This window comes from Nyctereutes procyonoides, unplaced genomic scaffold (assembly GCF_905146905.1).
Source record: "Nyctereutes procyonoides isolate TBG_1078 unplaced genomic scaffold, NYPRO_anot_genome, whole genome shotgun sequence".
Taxonomy (NCBI): Eukaryota; Metazoa; Chordata; class Mammalia; order Carnivora; family Canidae; genus Nyctereutes; species Nyctereutes procyonoides.
Genome location: NW_026575140.1, coordinates 84,543,583 through 84,561,428, shown reverse-complemented (window position 1 = coordinate 84,561,428; position 17,846 = coordinate 84,543,583). Strand labels below are relative to the sequence as shown.

Genomic DNA, 17,846 nt, shown 5'->3' with positions numbered 1-17,846 from the left:
GGGGTGGAGGCCATCTTCATGGAGGTGGACACTGGGTGACAAGGTCTTGGATAACTATAGGATTACAGGTGGGGGGAATATGGTGAAGGAAGATGCCTGTGCTATACCCACAAAATCTGGCCAGAGCACGCCTCCCTAGGGAGTGACCATAATGCCACTTGGTGTCCTTCTGGCCACGGGTTCAATTCCCACGAGGGTAACTTGGATTAGTTCTTAACCCCCCACCCCATCTTGCAGAGGAAACCCTCTGACTACAAGGGGGCCTTGTTGAGCCTGGCCTGGCCCGAACTGTTCCCTCCCTGCCAAGTGTGGACCTCTGGTCGTTCCTGGAGGAGCCAACATCTTCTCCGGGGTCAAGGCCACCTTGGGGTGACATGGCACCTGGTGGCTCCACTTGGACCTTGGGAGGGAGGTCTGGCTGGGCTAGTCCTGGTGTTTTGGAGGTGACTTCTTGTGCGGTGGCCTCACCTGGGACTTCTGCATTTAGTCTCATGATCTCCCCCAAGGCCATTGGGAGCCATTTGCTCACAGACTCTCCAGCATTTAGGCCAAGCCTGAAGGTGCAAAGTGAGATAGAGAATTCATGTCTGGAATAACAAGCTCTTTGGGGCTCCATTTCCAGCTAGCAGCCCCGCAATAAAACACCGGGCCTGTCTCCCTCTCTGGCAGCTGTGGCCACCTCCTTTGCCAAGGCTGAGGGAGCCAGACACCCGAGCCCCCCGTAGGTCCGGGGCTCCTGGCCGCCTACTCCCAGGGCCTGTCTCCCATGGGAAAGAACAGGATGGAGCAGTTTCCTCCCCACACATCTTCACCCCCATGCAAAATGGGTGAGCAGGTGATGTGAAAGCCATCGAGGCAGTTGGTCCAACCAAAGTCTTTTCCTCACCAAGATTCAAGGACGTCGAAAATACCATAGTTGGAAATTAATTCAAGACAGGCAGCGCCCTCTCTTCCGGGCATCCTGTAAACCCGACCAGTAACAGCTAACTTTTCTTTGCTGCTTCCTGGTCTCTAAGGTGCCTGTGCATCCAAGCCTCAGGAATCCTCGGGACGTTTCTGGAGGACAGGCACTATCATGCGACTCTTCACTTTATGGAGGAGACTTGCCCAGGGGCCTCAGCCCTCAGGTCCAGGTGCTCTGCGTCTCGGTTCCATGTGGTCCCTGTCACCTCGTATCCCTCCAGGACTTTGATGGCACGAGTGTGTCTGGCCCCGGGGCTCCGCGGCAGTGGTGCTGGGCAGCCCAGCAGCAGCAGGGAGGAGGTGAGCAGTCTACCTGCAGGGAAGGGGACTGAGAGCTGCGGCCTGAAGACGGAAAAACCCAGAGGAAAGAAACCTGGCACTTCACGCCAGGCAGAGCCTCTGTTCTTGGGGCATTTCAGGCCCGGGGGCGGGGGGGGGGGAACTAAGGACACACGTATTAGTTCTTTGGATTTGACGAGGGGCAGGCATATTTCAAAGGATTTCCTGGGTCAGGGTCTGTGAGCTGTGGTATGTGAGCATTGCTCTGTTTTGGGGGCAATGTGCTAGCGCCCTACCAGGGTGGGATGCCCAGCCCCCTTCCCTGGCTATGGAGAGTTCTAGGACCTTCCTTCCTTCCTTCCTTCCTTCCTTCCTTCCTTCCTTCCTTCCTTCCTTCCTCCCTCCCTCCCTCCCTCCCTCCCTCTCTCTCTCTCTTTCTTTCTTTCTTTCCTCTCTGTTTCTCACTGAGGTATAGATGACATGTAACATTATATTAGTTTCAGGCGTACAACACAATGATTCAATATTCGCACATAATATAAAACCATCACAATGAGTCTAGTTAATATCCATCACCATACTCAGTGGCAAAACATTTTTTTCTCGTGATGAGGACTTTAGATCTACTGCCTTAGCAACTTTCAAAAATATGCAATATAGTATTACGAACTATAGACACCATGCTATACATTACATCCCCAGGACTTAATTATTTCATAACTGGAAGTTCATACCTTTTGACCACCTTTCTGTGTGTTTCCCACCCTCTGCTTGTGGCAACCACCAGACTGCTGTCTGTATCCATGTACCTGGTTTGTTGTTTAAATTCCACATATAAGTAAGGTCATATAGTATTTGTCTTTCTCTGATTTATTTCACTTAGCATAAGGCCTTCCAGGTCCTTCCATGTTGTTGCAAACATCCAGATTTCATTCTTTATTAGAGCTGAATAATATTCTGTTATATATATATATATCTCACATCTTCTTTACCCACTCCTTATCCATTGATGGACATTTAGGTAGATGCCATATCTTGGCTACTCAAAATATAAACACACGGGGTGCTTATATAATGAACATGCTTTTCAATTAGTGTTTTTATTTTCCTTGGATAAATACACAGAAGTGGAATTGCTGGATCATGCTTTCTGAGGAATCTTCATGCTCTTTTCCATAGTGACTATATCAATTTACATTCCCACCAACATTCCCCGAGGGCTTCTGTTCTCCACACCCGGGCCAGCATTTGTCATCTCCTGTCTTTTTGATACTAGCCATTCTGACAGGTGTGACGTGATATCTCATTGTGGTTTTGATTTGTATTTCCTTGATGGTGAGTGATGTGGAGCGTCTTTTCATGTGCTTGTTGGCCACCTGGATGTCTTCTTCGGAAAAATGCCTACTCAGATCCTCTGCCCATTTTTTTAATTAGGTTGTGTGGTTTTTTGGTTTTTTATTTTTTTGCTCTTGAGTTGTATGAGTTCTTTGTGTATTTTGGATATGAACCCCTTATCAGACATAGGATTTGCAGACATTTGCTCCCATTCAGTAGGTTGTCATTGACTTTGATGGTGATGTTCTGTGTTGTGCAGAAGCTTTTCAATTTGATGTAGTCCTACTTGCTTACTTTTGCTTTTGTTGTCTTTGCCTTTGACCAAAGTCAAAGAGCTCACTGCCTGTGTTTTCTTCTGAGAGTTTTATGGTTTCTGGTCTTACATGAAAGTCTTTAATCCATTTTGAGTCTTGTATGGCATAAGATAGTGGTCTAGATTCATTCTTTTTCATGTGGCTGTTCAGTTTTCCCAACATTTATTAAAGATACGGTCCTTTCCCCATTGCATATTCTTGGCTTTATTGTCATAAATTGATTGACCATTTTGGGGTTAGTTAATTTCGGGGCTCTCTCTTCTGTTCCATTAATCTTCATATTTATTATGAATGCCAATACCACACAATTTTTATTTCTATAGCTTTGTAATATAGTTAGTTAGCAATCAGGGAGCATGATGCCTCCAGCTTTGTTCTTTCTCAAGATTACTTTGATGATTTGGGGTCCTTTGTGGTTCCATACACATTTTGGGATGTATTTCTGTGAAAAATGCCTTTGGAATTTTGATAAGGATTGCACTGAATCTGTAGATTGTTTTGGGTAGTATGGATATTTTAACAACACTAATTCTTCCAGTCTATGAATACAAATATCTTTCTATTTGTTTCTTCTTTGATTTCTTTCATTGATATCTTATCGTTCTCAGTGTACATTTCTCTTACCAGCAAGGGCTATTTTCTCCTACTTGGTACCTCTCTGAGGTGGTGCCAGCTTTTGGATGGGGCTTGTTTCTTCCTGGGCTGTAGGGTGTTTCCAACAAGTTCCTAAGCAAGGAGCTGGGAGTGGATGCTGCCTTCAGCAGTAGAGGGACTAGGTGCATAAATTTAAAAAGTGGGTGTAACATTTGTTAAGTTTGGTATCAAGCCTTTGGGGAAAATTTAGAAAGAGAAGTAAGCATATAGTGCATGCGCACTTTAGAAAGCTCATTTAATCATTCAGTTAGCAAATACTGGTTGTATTAGGCTCCTCATAGATGTTGGGGTCACAGAAGTGAACAAAACAGATGGGGCCCTCCCTTGTGGAGCTGACATTCTGGTGGCAGAGGCAGGAAACATCATAAATAAGGACATTGGCAGGTATGTTAGGTAGGAAGAACTGAGGAAGAGGAAAAGTCGGGCTGGGTAGGAGGAATGGGAGTGGCAGAGGGGTGAGGGGACTGGTTGAACTGTTAAATGCGATTCCAGAAAGGACTTACTGAAAAGGTGAGATTTAGCCAAGAGTTGAAGGAGGCGAGGAGCTAGACACTGAGATTGGGGTAGGAGGTGGAGCAGGCCCAGGTGCTCGGGGAGCAGCTAGTGCAGTGGGGTGGAGGGAATCAGGAGAGAAGAAGGAGAGGAAGCCAGAGAAGTTTGGGCTTGGGGGAAGGAAGACAGATCATGTGGGGCCTTGGAGGCCACCATAAGGACTTCAGCTTTTGCTCTGGGAAAAAAGGGGAGCCCCTGGCCGGTTTGGGGGCAAGACAAGATCGGCCAGGAGAACTCATTCCTGTCCTGGCGCTGCCAGGCACCTACCGTGACACTTGGACAAATCAGGTAAGATCTTTGGGGTGTACGTGCATTAGGGGTGAGATAAGATGGTTGGATTGAGGGTGTTTCGAAGGTTTACTGTAAATCCTTTGGTGTTAGATGCAGACCACACCAAGCAAACTCTTCACCGGGTTTTCTGTCTGCTGCAGAGTGTGCCACGGTTCCCTGGCTAACACTTCATTTTCCTCACTCTCCTTTCCCAGTTTGCGCCACAGGCAAACCCAGGTCCCCAGGTGCATCTGGAAGGGAGAGCCAGGGGCCCTGGAAGAGAGGGTGAATTCCTTGCCTCGCCCATGGGAGCTGAGTACAGCTCTCTCCAAGGCAATTACTTTTCCTGGCTGGGACCAACAGTAGAGCAGTTTCCCATGGTGAGGCACGCCCATGGTCTGCCCCCAACAACCCCTACCGGGCTGGCAGGATTGCGACAGGCAGAGGAAACAAGAGACACGCCTGAACAGGTCCCTCTGGGAGGGGAGCGGGAGGCACAGGCAGGGTCCTTTCCTGGGCAGGGTGGCATTTTCGGGTGCAGCGTCAGTGAGAAGGCCGGGGCAGCCTGCGTGTCACCAGGAGTGCATCTGTTTTCCTCTGGGAGTATCAGAGACAAACATCTCAGCCAGGAGATACCCTCCTTCCACGAGTGATGCCAGGAGCAGCTGCCCAAGACTCTTGATGCAGGATTATCAGAAGGGAGGAATCTCCCTCTTCTTGGCAGAGGGAATATGAAAGGAAGAACAGAGGTGTTCAGAGCTCCCCCCGCCCGCCCCACCACCTCCCTGCCCAGCTATGGCCTGCAACGGGCACAGGCCATCTCTGCCTTTGGTTCTGCATCCCTCCCGCCTCCAACAAACCCTCCCTTCTGCTTCTCCTCCATTGTCAGCTCGTAGGGAGCCCTCCATTAGCCAGGCTTCCAGAGCTGGAACTAAAAAAATATCATCCAGCCAATGGTTTTGAAACTCATGGCTCTCGCAGGCATGGCTGCTAGGCCTGTAGGAGAAGACAATCAAACTGTGGAGACAGATGAACTGTTGAGTTTGGATTAGCAGACCCATTGTTTTCCAAAAGCACAGGCCAACATTTCTGCAAGGGGCTTTTTTTTTTCTTTAAAGATTATATTTATTCATGAGAGACACAGAGAGGCAGAGGCACATGCAGAGGGAGAAGCAGGCTCCTGCAGGGAGCCCGATGTGGGACTCGATCCCAGGTCTCCAGGATCACGCCCTGGGCTGAAGGCGGCGCTAAACCACTCAGCGCCGCGTGCTGCCCGGGGCTTTTTTTTAAAAAAAAAAAAAACAAAAAAAACAGGTTTATTGAGGCATCATTTACATGAAGTAAAATTGAACTTCTTAGGTGTATAATTCAATGAATTTTTGCAAAGGTAAATCATCATGCAACTACCACCGCAGACAAAATATAGAATATTTCCATCACCCCCAACAGTTCCCTCATCCCCCTTTGTATTCATTCAGTCCTTCACCCCTGCCTCTGCCAGGAGTACTTTTCTGGAATGGTATGGAATCATGTTTCCTTTTCTCTAAATGTCTTAGTATCTGCCTTCTTTCAGTTAACCTTATGTTTTAGAGAATTGTCCAAATTGTTGGATAAGTAAGTCTTCTTTTCATTGCTATGGAGGACCATCACTTCATTTCTTTTTAATCTTTTATCAAAGATATAATATATATAAGATATAATATATAATGATATATATATATATATATATATATATATATATAACATGAAATTTGCCCTTTTAACCATTTTAAGGATACCTTTCAGTGGTATAATTATATTCACATATTGTGCAACATTCACCACTATTCCAAAATATTTCTAAAACTTTTCCTCACCCCAAACAGAAACTCTGTACCCATTAGGTGATCACTCCTCATGGCCCTCATCATCTCAAACCCACACTCCATTTCTATGAATTTCCCTATTCTACATTTTATATAAGTGGAATACACAACACTTATTCTATTGTGTCTAGCTTATTTCCCTCAGCACAATGTCCTCATTCAAGTTGAAGCAGGTAGCCGAATGTCATTTTTTATGGCCAAATAATATTCCATTGTGTGTGTATATATATCACATTTTGTTGATTAGTTCATCAGTTGGTGGACATTTGGATCATTTCTACCTTTCAGCTATTATGAATAATGCTGCTGTGAACATTGTCATACAAGTATCTGTTTGAATTCTTCTTTTTAATTCCCTTTTAAAGTACATACATAGGAGTGGAACTGCCAGGTTATATCATGATTCTATGTGTAACTTTTGAGGAATTGCCAAATTTTGTCTACAGTGGCTGCACCATTTAATATTCCTCCCAGCAAAGCATGAGAGTTCCAATTTCCCCACATTCTTGTCAACCTTTTTAGTTTCTGTTAAAAAAAAATATGGCCATTCTAGTAGATGCAAAGTGGTGTCTCATTGTGCTTTTAATTGCATCCTAGTGACTAATGGTGTTGAGCATGTTTTCATGTGCCTATTGGCCATCTGTGTATCTTCTTTGGAGAAACATTTGTTCAAGTATTTTGCTCATTTCTGAATTGAGTTGCAGGGGTTCTTTATATATTCTGGATATTAAACCCTTTCCAGATGTCATTTGCAAATATTTTCTCCCTTTCTGTGGGTTGTTTTTTCATGCTCTTAATAGAATCCTTTGACATTCAAAAGTGTTTTAACTTTGATGAAGTTCAATAGAATGTCCATGGTGAATATTTTTAAGATGCTGCTGAATTTGGTTTGATAGTATTTTGTGAAGAATTTTACCATCTATATTAATAGGAGATATTGGGCTGCAGTTTTTTTTTTCCCTTGTGATGTCTCTACCTAGCTTGGTAATGCTGACCTCATAGAATTAGTCAGCAAGTGTCCCTTGCTTTCATTTCTTGGGGATGAATTTGAGAAGGATTGGTATTTATTCATTTTAAAATGTATGTGATAGAATTCACCAGTGAAGCCATCTGCTTTTTTTTAATTTGGATGTTTTTAATTACTGATTCCATCTCCTTACTAGTTTTAGGCTTACTTAAGCTTTCTATTTCTTCATGATTCAGTTCTGGTAGGGCTTCTAGAAATTTCTTTCTTTCTTTCTTTTAAGATCTTATTTATTTATTTGGGAGAGAATGAGGGAGAGCACAAGAAGGAGGAGGGGCAGAGGAAGAGGGAGAAGCAGGGAGTTGGATAAAGGCTTGATCCCAGGGATCTGAAGGCAGACACTTTACTGACGGAACCACCCAGGTGTCCTGAAATTTATCTATTTTATATGGTGAGAGTACACTTACTAGTTCATAATTGGCATGTTCTCACTGTGTCCTCCCATGGTGGAAGGGTTGAGGGAGCTCTCTGGGGTCTATTTTATAAGGTCTCTAAATTCATTCATGAAGGCTACATCTTCATGACCTAATTATCTTCCAAAGGCCACATCTGCTAATACCATCGCATTAGAGGTTAGATTTCAAAGTATGAATTTTGAGGGCACAATGAGTCTATGGCCCTTTTGGTTGGGAAGTTTAATACATTTATCTTTAAAGTAATCACTGAAAAGAAAAGGACTTGCCCTCTGCCATTTAGTTGTTTTCTGTATGTTTTATATGCTTTCCCCCCTCAATTCCTCCATTACAGCCTTTTTTTGGTATTTAGCTTTTAATTTTTTCTAGTACACCATTTTGATTCTTTGTTCCCCCTTTTCTGTATATTTTTTGCTTACCTTCTTTGTGGCTGCCTTGGGGATTACAATTAACATTTTAAACCTTGACAACTTTTGAGTAATACCAACTCAGTTTCAATAATTTACAAACACTTGCTCTTATGCATCTTTGTCCCTCCCCCCTTTATATTCTTATTGTCACCTATTATGTCTTTCTGCATTGTTTGCTCATTAACACACATTTATAATTTTTAAGGCATTTGCCTTTTAAGTAATATAGAAAAAGAGAGAAGTTACAGGAAAAATGTAAAATAGCACTGACTTTTATATTTACCTGTGTAGTACAAGTGTTCTTTATTTCTTCACATGGCTTTGAATTACTGCCAAGAGTTATTTAACTGATCTGGTAACTAAAGCTTCCTTAGTTTTTGTTTGTGGGTTTCTTAATTTTACTTCATTCTTTTTTTTTTAAATTTGTATTTATTTATGATAGAGAGAGAGAGGCAGAGACATAGGCAGAGGGAGAAGCAGGCTCCATGCACCGGGAGCCCGACGTGGGATTCCATCCCGGGTCTCCAGGATCGCGCCCTGGGCCAAAGGCAGGCACCAAACCGCTGTGCCACCCAGGGATCCCTTTACTTCATTCTTGAAGGATGGTTTTGCCAGGTATGAAATTTCTGATTGACAGTATTTTTCTTTCAGCCTTTTTTTTTTAAGATTTTATTTATTCATGAGACAGAAAGAGAGAGACAGAGAGAGAGAGAGAGAGAGAGAGAGGCAGAGGGAGAAGCAGGCTCCATGCAGGGAGCCTGATGTGGGACTTGATCCTGGGTCTCCAGGATCACACCCTGGGCTGAAGGTGGCACTAAATGGCTAAGCCACCCGGGCTGCCCCTTTCAGCGCTCTTAAATACAAATAAATGTAAAAATAAATATATCATATATAATATATAGTATATAAATAAATATACATATTATACACATAAATATATATAAAGGCACCTGGGTGGCTCAGTTGGTTAAGTGTCTCCTTTTGGCTCAGGTCATGATCCTGGAGTCCCAAGATTGAGCCCCACATCAGGCTCTCTGATCAATGGGGAGTCTGTTTCAACTTTCTCCTCAGCCCCTGCCCTTGCTTGTGCTCTTTCTCAAATAAATAAATAAATCTTAATATATATAATCTCAAAGTCTTCTGACTTCCATGGTTTCTGATGAGAAATCAATTATTACTCTTATTGAGGATCACTTGGATGTGATGAGTTGCTTACCCTTTGCTGATTTCGAGATTTTCTTTGTCTTTTGACAATTTGACTGTAGTATTTTTTGGTGTGAAGATTTTTGATCTCATCCTGCTTGTGGCCTGTTGAACCTCTTGGATGTGTAGACTTTTATGTCTTTCATCAAATTTGGGAAATTCTCAGCCATCATTTCTCCAAATTTCCCCCCTTCTCCTTCTAGGCTTTGATGATACAGATATTGGTATGTTTGATGGTGTCCCACAGCTTCTGCTCATTTTTATTTATTCTCTGAGCTCCTCAGACTGGATAGTTTCAACTGCTTTATCTTCAAGTTCACTGGTTCTTTATTATGACTGACCAAATCTTCTGTTAAATTCTTTTTTTTAATTTTTATTTATTTATGATAGTCACAGAGAGAGAGAGAGAGGCAGAGACACAGGCAGAGGGAGAAGCAGGCTCCATGCACTGGGAGCCCAATGTGGGATTCGATCCCGGTCTCCAGGATCACGCCCTGGGCTAAAGGCAGGCGCCAAACTGCTGCGCCACCCAGGGATCCCCTGCTGTTAAATTCTTGTAGTGAATTCTTGTTTCAGTTACTACACTTTTCAGCTCCTGAATCTCATTTGGTTCCTTTTTATAACATCCATCTCCTTGTTGACTTTCCCTACTTGTTCCCACATTGCTCTCTTAATCTCCTTTAGTTTTTGATCCATGGCTTCCTTTAGCTCATTGAGTATAGTTACAAGGGTTGATTTAATGTCTTTGACTAGTAATTTTGATATCTGGGCTCCTTCGGGTATAGTTTCTGTCAAATTCTTTTTTTCCATGAATGAGCCATATTTTCCTGTTTCTTTATATGCTTTATAATTTTTTGTTGAGAAGTTGATATTTTGAGTGTGGTGACTCTGAAAATCAGTTTCTACTCCTCTTAGGATTGCTTTTGAGGCCTTGGCCCTCCATTTGTCCAGTGACTTTTCCATGCTATTTGCAATGACTGTATTTCTTATTGCATGTGGTCACTGGAGTTTCCATCCCATTATCTCTGTGGTCAGTCTGTGATATGATAGAAATTTCCTTACATGTCAAAGTTGAGTAGCCTATCCCTTTATCTGGCATCCTCTGGTTGCATGGGCATTGCTGCAGTTTTTTCCCTAGGTTTATGTTAGTTTTTATTTATTTTTAGTAACCTCTACATCCTGTGTGGGCTTGAACTCAACCCCGAGAATATGTGACTCTTTTTTTTATTATAAATTAATTTTTATTGGTGTTCAATTTACCAACATACAGAATAACACCCAGTGACTCTTAAACAAGAATTTAAACAGTAGTTAGTTTAAACAAGAGTCTTAAACAGTAGTTTCCTACTGAGCCAGCTGGGTGCCCCCTCCAGAGGTTATATTCTTTTGACAGAAATTAATAAAGACTGTAGTCACAAGTCAAGGGTATTTAATATTTCCAAATATCCTTCCCAAAATATTTTTTATCAATTTAGACTCCCACCAGTAGATTATGAATACCCATTTTCCCATCTGGCAAATCTTTGCCAAAAAATTAAAAACACTAGAATAGGTTAGTTGGTTAATAGTGCTGGGAACGTTTGCTCTTTATATAGTAAAGGTAAATTGGAGTTCCTACTTTATATATATAAGAAAGTAAGGATTCTACATGGAATAAATATCCAATAAAAAAGGTCTAACTACAAAGCTAATGAGAGAAACTTTAAAATACATTTTTGACATTGGGATGGAGGAAGGACTCCCAAAACACAACACATTAAGAGAGAAATAGAGTTATTTGAACACATTAAAATGAAATGAAAGATTTCTGTTCAACAAAGGAACAGGAAGCTGATAAACTAGAAGATATTTTCTATGACTAAAAGTAACAAAAAATTAATATCTGGCATATCAACCAGAAAAATATGGACACCCAGAGAAAACTAGGAAAAGCATATGCATAGGTAACACACAGAAAAGGAAACTTGACTCACCAATAGGTACAGATAGTTGACTTACGATGGAGTTACATTTCAATAAACCCATTGTAACTTGAAAACATAAATCAAAGATGCATTTAATACACCTAACCTACTGAATATCATAGGTAGGCTCAGCCTACCTTAAACATAGCCAGAACACTTACAGTAGCCTACACTTGGGCAAAATCATCTAACACAGAACCTATTTTATAATAAAGTATTGAATCTCATGTAATTTATGAAAATTCTACTAAAAGTGAAAAACAGAATGGCTCTAAGTGTATTGATTGTTGGCCCCTGTGGCTGACTGAGAGTTGCCCAGCATCCTGAGAGACTATCTTTACTATACTCTCATAGTAGTAGATGGCACCATGGTCTCTATTGTTACATGATAATACATATGTAATTATGTGACTATATATTACATGAAGCCATGTAATTATAAGTGCTGGTAGGATGGAAACCCTAATGCACTTCTGGTAGAAGTGTAAATTGGTGCAGACATTTTGGAGAGCTAGTTTTCTTGAATTTAAGTGTACATATACCTATATCAAGCATATACCAAGCAATTCCATAGTAGAAAAGCTCACACATGAGTACAGAGCAGAAGGAGACCTCAAGAGTAAGTTTGTCACAGTGCTGATTATGGTAGCAAGGAACTAGAGATGTCTTAAGGGCCCATCTAGGGGAAACTAGTAGCGATAAAATGCTTTATATGTATATAATGGAATACTGTCTAGTATTTGGAAAAAATAACTTGACATATATGTAATAATGTGGATATTTCTCAAAAATATAATGTAGAGCAAAAAAGGGAAAGAATAAGACAAAATGGGGTCTTGAAAGAACCAATAATGATAGCATTTCATAAAAGGAAGAGTATGATCTACTTAAACATGTGCACTTGAGAAAAATACATACCTACATACCTTGAGAAAAATATTATACCTACATACAAACAGGAGAGTTTAAAATGTTGAGTGTATGGGTGTGTAGTTGCAATAGCTAGACAGAAAATTTAGGGGAAAAAAAGAGGATTTTATGTCCTAGCAATTTAAGTAATTTCAAATGGAGCATTTGACATCCACATGCTCAAATACCATTTTGCTGATTAACCATCAGGGAATTTCAACCAAATAAATTTCCATCTTAAAAGCATCTCACTGACTCTTAAGTTTTTTAAAAGATTTTATTCTTTAAGTTATCTCCTCATCCAATGTGGGGCTCAAACTCATAACCTTGAGACCAAGAGTTGCACAGCTGTACGTGCCACTGACTGAGCCAGTCAGTTGTCCCCAAAGCATCTCACTGATGTTTTATCTGCTTTCCCACAGTAGTGCATTTAAAAATGACCCCCCATGGGACATATGTATGCCCCAACCCTCTGAAACCTATAAATTGGACCCCACTTGGAAAAAGGATCTTTGTATATGTAATTAAGCTAAGAATCTTGAGATGAGATCACCTGGCACTTCACGTGGGCCTCAATTCAATGACAAATGTCCTTATATAAAACACCCAAGAGAGAGACACAGAGGGAGAAAGAGAAGGTCACATAAAGACAGGCAGAGATAGATTGGAGTTATTGAGTCACAAGCCTAAGGAAAACTTGGAGTCTCCAGAAGCTGGACAAGGTGAGGAAGGAACCCCCTCTGGAGTCTTTGGAAGAAGCACAACCTTGCCAACTCCTTGATTCTTGGACTTCTGGCCTTCAGAACTGTGAGAACAAATATGTGTTATTGTAAGCCTCCAGGTTTGTGGTCATTCATTATGTGGTCATTTGTCCTAGGAAACTAAGACACACATTGGGCTCATTTTCCCTTTATAGCGTCTCAGCTCTCCCTGTAGGAGAGCAAAACCAGCTTCCTCTCATGGTCCTAAGCACAATGATTTTTCATTTGCTGTGTTTCCAGGGTCTCATCCTCCACCTGTGCTCCGCAAAAGCAGAGCCTGAAGGTGATAGAAGGACATGGCGTTCATTTAAATTGAATCACATACTGAAATGTCACACTCTGTTTATTAGTAAGGTGAATTAGTCAAAAAGAAAGTCTTAGTTTGGTGGGAATAAGCATGTAACCTGTAACGTAAATCTCCCTTTTATCAAAGAAAAAGCAGGATTTAGGCTCAGCTCTGAGAGTGGGCAATAGGATCCAGTGAGATAGTAATAACATTGGGCTTCACTGAATTTATTTTCATGCTTGGCTATCTTCTATTTATTGTAAGCAATGCCAATTTTTCTTTTAGGCCTATAATAGCAACTTTCCTTTATAAGCAAATGAATCTAAATTTAGTCATGAAGGATATTAAAGAAACATATTAAGTAAATACCGGTAGAGATAATATAGAGATATGGAAAAGTCTGTGAAGGTGGGAAATACTCTATTACCCCTGGAAGCTTATCAAAGTATTTTTCCTAAGGGAAGTTCCCTCTGTAAGAAGAATTCCGATGCCAGTACTTTTCCATTTCTGAACTGATTTGATTCATCTCTTGGTTGAATGTGTTTCATTTTCATTTGTTTGCAAGAAGGGCTCATAGATATTATGTTCCCTGAGCTTTCTATGCTTCACATTGTCTCCTGGCTCTGATTCACAGTAACCTGTCTGGTGAAAAGTTCTTGTGTCCCATGTTCTTTTCCTCAGAGCCTTATGGACATTGTTTTACCATCTACTTGCATTAAATGCTGCCAGATTCTCAATGCTCATTGCCCTCTCCCACCTTACCTCCCACCAGTATCAGTAAATTACTTTTTGTTCTTGGGTACACAAGACCTTTTCCTCTTACTTCATTTGAAGTATAGCAGATGCATTAAGACATGTCTCAGAGTTGAGCATTTTCTATCACTTTTCCCCAGAACCCAATGTATCTCTTTCAATTTCCTGACACAGTTCTTTCTTCCTTTCTAAAAATATTAGTAAATAATTTTCCTGTTTAATGTGTTGTAGTACTTCCTCTAGGGACACGAACCATATATTGGAACGTTCTCCTCTACAAATTTATCTTCCTCCTAACCACTTCAATTTTGTTTTCTTTCTATGCATTTTCTGTGACTTATCGCAACTTCTTCCAAACTGTGATGGATTTAGTATTTAGATATGTTAATTTTGTTTCTTGTTGTTCCAAAGTTGTTTATTAACTCCGTAATTGTTATTTTGCTCCTCGTTTTTTTTTTAGTTCTGTTATGACCATTTTTTTCATCTCATTTCATTTTCTCATCTGATTACTTTGTCTCAAAGAATTTATTTTCCTTATTTTTTTCTAAGTACAAAACATTCATTGCAGATTTTCCCGCTGTTTCTTGGGGCTATATTATCTTCTAGAATGGATCCTCTGTTACCCATTTACATTATGTTTCTTCCTTTCTATTTTTGCTTTAACATCTTGGCATAGTTGCCATGAATTTTATTCTTTTTTTTTCATGAATTTTATTCTTAAAAAGATGTAATATAAGCAGCCCTATCTGCACATCCCATTTGTCTGGATAGAGTGTGAATCAATTTTTCTCAGTGCTCATCTCTACATGTCTGAGTTCTTTGGTCTTTCTTCAATACTGTTTGTTTCTTTTCTTACAATATTTCTTATCTTTAGCAAGTTACTTAAACTTTGTCTCAATTTCAATAGTCTATAAAATGGGAATATTATTATAATAGTACTTTACAGGTTGAGCATTAAATGATCTAGAAGGTGCAAAGTGCTTGTCACAGTGCCCGGTGTACACTAAGGACTAACATCTCAAGGGAGGGGGGCTTTCATCTCCCCGACTTCCAAGTGTTGGGTGCCCATGCAAGCAAGAGGTCCTTAGGCTTCTTCTTTGCCTACACTCTCTTGATGACCTTATCCTCCATTGTCATGTTAATATCATTTACTAGTTGATGACTGTCAAATTTCAGACTTTAGCTTGGACCTCTTGCCTACCTTCTGGACTTGTATTTCTTACACTTACTTAACATTTCCACTGAGCGTCCAATAGACATCTCAAAGTTAAGATCTGCAAAATCGACTTCCTGATCTCCAGTACCTTCCCTTACCTGAACTCACTCCCCTGTAGTCTTCACCATCATTGTTAATGGTAGCACCATCCTTTCATTTGCTCAAGACAAAAACATGGGAATCATCCTTGACTCGACTCTTTTTTTAATGTACCTCACAGTCAACTCAATCCTTCAAAATAGAATCCAGAATCCTAACACTTCTCATCACCTCCACTACCCAACCACTGCCATCAATCACATGCATCATTGTAAATGCCTCCCAAATGGAGCCTCTACTGCTCAACTCTCACCCCCTTCCCCAAGTCTATCCCCAATACAGCAGTGAGTGTGATCTCATTGACATCTAAATAGAAACTATATTAGTCCTCTCCTGAAATACTTCCAATGGCATTTCATGTCACTGGAACAAAGATAAAGCTGGAGTCTTTACAAGATCCTGTATGATCTAACCCTAGCCACCTCACTGAGGAATACATGTACAATAAATGTGCTCTTTTGCATATATTGAAATGATCATACGGTTTTAAAAAATCTATCAATACAGTAAATTATATTGATTCATTTTCAAATGTTAACCTAACTGCATTCCTGGTTTAAACTCCACATGATCATTATCTATTTTATTTATCTGTGGATTCTACTTCCCAAAATGCTATTCTTCATTTTCTAGTTTATTAAGATAGCAGCTGAAATCATTAGAGAGCTTTATGTTTTCTAGCGTAGGCATTTAGTACTAAATATTTCCCGCCAAGTACTGCTTTAGCTGCCCTCCACTCATACTGTTTTTTTTCACTTTTGCCCAGTGTTTTCTAATTTCCTTTTTGATCTATTTTACCCCACAGATTATTTAGGAGTCCATTAGTGAGTTTCCATATTTGGGGATTTTCCAGAGAACTGTTATTGACTTTGAATTTAATTCCACTGTAGTCAGAAAATTGTGACTTGAGTCCTTTTAAGTATATCAATGGCCCACTATATTATACATCAGGGTAAATGTCAACAAGAACATACGCTTCAGAATTGTTGGATGGTGTGTTCTATAAATGTTTAGGACAGCTTAGTTGAAAGTGTTGTCAAAATTATTCTTACTTGTCTCCTGGCTACTTCTTCCATCAGTTTTTGAGAGAGGCGCTGAAATCTTCAAGTACAATTGTAAACTTTTTTATTGCTCTTGAAATTCAATCAGTTTTTTCTTTGCATTTAAAGCTTTGTTATTAGGGGAATAAACATTTAGGATTTGATGTAATCTTTATAAATCTTTGCCATTGTGAAATGACTTTCATTATCCTGGTACCATTCTTTGCTCTGAAATCAATTTTGTCTGATATTAATGTACTCCAACTTTACTTTCATTAGTGTTAGTATGGTGTATCTTTTGTGATTCATTTACTTTTGACTTATTTGTGTCTTTATGTTTAAAGTAGGTTTCTTGCAGGTCTTCCTTTTTAATCCAATATGACAATCTTCTAACTGAATTGTTTGGACAAATTACACCTAATATATTTATTTACTTGGCTGGGCTTAACTCTATCATATTGCTATTTGTTTTTTATTTACCCATCTGTTACTTCTTTCTTTTTTTTCCCTTATTTTCTGTCTTCTTATGAACTACTTTTCAGGATTACACCTTATTTTCTTTGTTGACTATCAGCTTCAACTCTCTGGTATTATTTAATTTCCAAATTATCAGCAACTATATATTCAAAGTTCTACCTTTAAAAAAATTCTCTCCTTTTTTTTTTAAAGATTTTATTTATTTACCTATGAGACACACAGAGAGAGGCAGAGATACAGGCAGAGGGAGAAGCAGGCTCCCTGCAAGGAGCCTGATGTAGGATTTGATCCCAGGACCCTGGGACCATGAACTAAGCTGAAGGCAGATGCTCAACCACTGAGCCACCAGGTGTCCCTAATTCTTTCCTTCTGGGGCTCATCCACCAACTGTGGGTCTTCAGAAGTGTTTATTACTGGCCAGCATCATTAAATACATTGTTTAGTTCAGCTGACATTTTAAAATTAAGGCTTCCTCAGTAAAAGAAGTAGTACATTGTCTTAAATTCTGGCACAGGGATCCCTGGGTGGCGCAGCGGTTTGGCGCCTGCCTTTGGCCCAGGGCGCGATCCTGGAGACCCAGGATCGAATCCCACGTCAGGCTCCCGGTGCATGGAGCCTGCTTCTCCCTCTGCCTATGTCTCAGCCTCTCTCTCTCTCTCTCTCTCTCTCTCTCTCTCTCTGTGACTATCATAAATAAATAAAAAATTAAAAAAATATCTAAAAAATTAAAAAAAAATTCTGGCACAAGCTCCTTACCTCATAGTGGACTGATCCTTTGTGCAGTACTGTTCTAGATATTGTAGAAATAAGCACAGGGGCAGTTCTGTCTTGGCAAGGCCAGAAAAGCCAGTAAAGCTGGTGTGACACAGACTGAGCCTCAAGATGACTGGCTGTTCATCAGCTGGATGAACAGGAAAGAACATTTCAGGTGTTACAAGCCTGTTGAGGGCACTTGTCCTCTTCATCTTTGTGGCTTCAGAACAGTCCCTGAGACATAATACATGCTGAATGAGTGCCTATAAAATTGAACTGAACATATACAGGGAAATAATGTCAGAA

General features: G+C 40.4%; 1 long non-coding RNA gene across 1 annotated transcript in view; it reads left to right on the top strand.

Annotated features, from left to right (window-relative positions):
* Nucleotides 1-4,073: 4,073 nt before the first annotated feature.
* Nucleotides 4,074-17,846, top strand: part of LOC129496824 (uncharacterized) — a 33,253-nt gene continuing 19,480 nt past the window's right edge. The window contains exon 1 of the long non-coding RNA XR_008661858.1: nucleotides 4,074-4,385. This is a non-coding gene — a long non-coding RNA (uncharacterized LOC129496824). The remainder of the gene's footprint in view (nucleotides 4,386-17,846) is intronic.